This window comes from Dermacentor andersoni, chromosome 7 (genome assembly GCF_023375885.2).
Source record: "Dermacentor andersoni chromosome 7, qqDerAnde1_hic_scaffold, whole genome shotgun sequence".
Lineage (NCBI taxonomy): Eukaryota > Metazoa > Arthropoda > Arachnida > Ixodida > Ixodidae > Dermacentor > Dermacentor andersoni.
In genome coordinates this window covers 91754953-91758970 of record NC_092820.1, presented here as the reverse complement: position 1 = coordinate 91758970, position 4018 = coordinate 91754953, and the positions used below count along the sequence as shown (strand labels likewise).

Genomic DNA, 4018 nt, shown 5'->3' with positions numbered 1-4018 from the left:
AAAACACGTATACCATACCTGACTAAATCAAGCGGGCTATAGTTTACCTGAGTAAATCGAGCGCGTTATAGCTGACTTTTTGTCACCGCCCAATTTCCAAGGTGATGCCAATGAATCATCATCATCATCATCAACAATATTAACAACAGCATTATATAGCGCGACGGGTCAAGAGATGTGACGTGTGCGCCGCATAGTCTCGATAGCTGTGTTTGCTCTCCGGTACACGTTATGGCGCCTCCTCGCAAGGTACGAACCACTGCTGAAGAAGTGAGTCGTGGAGCTGCGCGCGCGACTGCAACCAGGCAACATCGGGCTCAACAGACCGCTGTGCAGACAGCTGGACAAGCAGCAGCACAAGCCGCAGTTCACCGCCGACGCAGGGCAGCCTGTTCACATTCTCCTCGTAAGAACGAGGCGAAGAGACTTCGCCGCAAAGGCTCTGTAGTGCGTGGTGCCGAAAAAAATGGAGCTCCTATGGGGCCGCCCCTCCAGCTTACGGTCTGACTGCGCAGCGTCTACCACGCATGCCTGTGACTCTTTTGCCGTTATCAGTTCCCGTAATTCTGTCTCGTGCATCGGAAATCGCGACGATAAGCCAGAGGAAGCACATCTGCTAGCAATATCGGTAATTCTTTCATTAGCTTTATTTCGACGTCGAATAGATTTCTAACAATTGGCTGGATGCCTCTTAATCTAGATGCGTGTCGCTGAAACACGTAACGCAAACAAGTCTATATAGCAAAAAAGTGAGTAGCTAAGAATTCTGCTCCTCTGCACTACAGGTCACGTCCGATCATCCGCAGCACTACCTCTAAAGTGTGACAATATACTCGTTAATATCCAACAACTTCTATCAAAATTTAATTCCATTGTTGGGCTATCGCTCCGGCGGCCGACCGGTATAGCCCCTCGACTGCTTTACAACGAAGTTGTATATGGCTTGGTTCTGGAAAAAATAGCGTCCGTGTATCGAGCAGTGTAGATCGAGGATTTCTCCCCATACGTGAGCCGATCCCGAAGATGGTGCAATACCGGGCCGACTGGCAGTGAAGGTGAAGCAGGCCTTAAGCACTCCGCCAACATGCAAAAATAAGTTTAATATCATTTGTCCAAATACAATCCGCATCAGATATTAAGCTCATAAGAACAGATACTACACTTTGACCGACGTCGGCCATGTCTACGTTCACACCGCCCTGTCTTTGTCGGCTTTCCAAGCGCTTGCGTATCTTTTCTTCCTTCCGTACTCCCGAGGTTGTGGTCTCGTAAGCCTGCTTCCCACTAGGACCGCGAGCCCGAATAAAATGCAAATCGTCTAGGTGATCCCGATCACGCAAACTTGGAGCGTATCACCGGAGCAACGGCCAGGTTTCAGAAGGAGTTTGAAGGGAACCAATTTTCTGTTGCCTGTGTTGTGTGTGACCGCTTGTAGTTTTCGAGTGACCTCACACCCATTACTGCACTGCGGGACGTCGACCAACACACGATCGTCTTTGCTGTACGGTGAAGCAGTGTGTGCCCCCAGAGTGCGGTGAGGTGCGTGTCTGTTCTGCGTGCCGGGATTCGTTGGTAAAAGGTGTCGTGCCGCCTTTTGCAACAATACATGGGTATGTATGCCCCCACGGTGCCTCATCATCTCCCGAGGCTCAACATCGCGGAGGAGCGACTAATCGCGCCTCGCCTTCCATTTATGTGCACACGGCGATTGGGGCACGGCAATGGACAGTTCGCCATTAAGAGGCCAAGACACACAGCTTCGCTGGTCATCCGCCTTCACAGAGAGGAATGGCACGGAATTTTCTTGGTCATTCACATTTTGAACATCACGCTGCTTGTGCAGATACGAGCCTTGTAGGTAATTTGTATGTACACACTAAACATTTTACACCCTTATGGGTGTTAAAAGGGGTGCTTTCTGCATTTACACCCATGCCCACACCATTTAGCAGCCTTTACGGCCAAAACCCCCTGTCACAAGGGTGTACACCACACATAAGGTGTGACTTTGCTCGAAGAAAGGTGTTAAATCGACAACTGAAGGGTGTTGAACGCATTGATGCATAAACCTGAGTAACGTGTACACGTCCACGCTTTGAGCAATGTGTGTATGTATTGCATTTTTAATGCGAAAGCATTTCATGGCCTTTCAGGTAGGAAAGCTGGCGTTCTCCGCAACAACAATCCATACGGGACTCTGCTCATGCCAATCTTGTCATTTCCCTTGAAAGCATTCAGAAAGCATTCAGAACCACGCCGCCCGTTTTATTCTCTCAAATTATTCACGTCATTCTAGCGTCACGTCCATGAAAAAACACTAGGTCAACCTGACCTTTGGTTACGTTGTAGGTACTTTCGTCTCTGTATTTTTCATAGAATATTGTACTTTAACCCTTGTCTTAAAGAAAATATTTTCACCACACCAACTTATATCTCGTCTTGCATCGACCATCAACACAAAATTAATGTGCCATTCTTCCTTTTTGCCAAGAACAGCCACTGAATGGAATCGCCTTCCCGCCTCCACAGTCTCAATTTGTGACGCCACTAATTCAAGATCGCCGTTCAAATTGTCTTACAGTTTGATTTTCTATTCTTGCCCTGCACTGCAAATATTGTATACTTTCACCCCTTCTTTCTGTTGTGCCTACTAGGCCTTGAAATATGTATGATAAATCAATAAAATGTGACGTCATCAGCGTCTTGTATGACGTCAGTAGTGATACAGAAGGTAGTAAATAGAACGACGTTAATTAGGAGCAATTATGGGTAAATAATGTGAAATCATGTGAATTAGAGTGGAATAAATTGGGTTAAGGTTCGTACAAACTGTAGCAAGGTGGATTACGGCAGATGAAGGTGTAGTTGTGAAGGACCCGTGACAATGTATGAAATGACGTATCACGGTCACGTGATAACAGCAAATGTACATTCGTGAATTCATTAAGTTTTCGCATTCCTTAGTGACTGTCGATCTTTTTCTAGGATTCTGATGTTACTGGCATGACAGCCTCTCCAAAATGTATTATCGAGAAAATGTACGCACTTTCACTTACAATTTAACTATCACTATATTTTGTGCTCACAGTAATATTATCATGCAATTAAACACTTCTAAGACAAACTGCAGTAGCAGAATGAAAACGCGCGAGCAACTTGCACAATTCTGCACGAATATTTCGGTGCCCTTAAAAGCCCAACAAAAAGGGGCGAAATTAACGAAGCTGTCTGGATACATTGCTGAACAAACAGGGACGTGCTGTTAGACGAGCCTCTGCTGTACAATGGCATCAACGTACAATTTGCTTGGTGAAGCCACAACGAAGACTATATAGCGGTGAGATGACGCTGGAAGTTCTCAAACACGAATATCCACGTACCTTGCCTAAGTTATTTAGAATTTTACTAAGCTACTGATCTGCTTTCTAAGCGCATCCTCGGACACAGTTTGTAAGGCTCAGCCTATATATTAGGGGCTGGTGTCGTCAAAGCTGTAATTGCTTATACACAGCAAACGCTCTTACAAACGCATTCTTCAGTCGCCTCATGAATACTTATACTTCGCCGTCGCACGACCAAGTTGTGAGCGATTTTATCGAGCCACAATCTCGCTGAAACTACGCTGTGACCTCGCAAGGTTGCTTGGTTGGGACGCAGCGAGTAATCTAATCTTACCAGCAGAGAAGAGCGCCGATCGCCTCCCTCACGGTCACGATTTGTGTGCTGTACCCACAGCGCCCCCCCCCCCCCCCCCAAGAAATGCTCGGCACGAAACGTAGTAGCAACTACCAGCTCACCGTCCTAGTTAGGGACCACAACGAAACAGCAGCAAACAGGCGGACATGCGAGCGAAGAAACCTCTCAGAATAAACGGGTAGCAAGCAGCAGGCGTATTTTTTTTAATTAATTCGACTGACTTCAGCGCAGCGCAATCTACGCGGCCGCCCCCGGCCCAATGAAAAGCGACCGGAAGAGGTGACGCGACGGCGCTGTAGCGTCACGGACAACTACAGGCGCG

The 4018-nt window shown here is 47.1% G+C and overlaps 1 pseudogene; it reads right to left on the bottom strand.

Annotated features, from left to right (window-relative positions):
• Positions 1-1001: 1001 nt before the first annotated feature.
• LOC126535010 (U2 spliceosomal RNA) lies at positions 1002-1183 on the bottom strand (annotated as a pseudogene).
• Positions 1184-4018: the final 2835 nt, after the last annotated feature.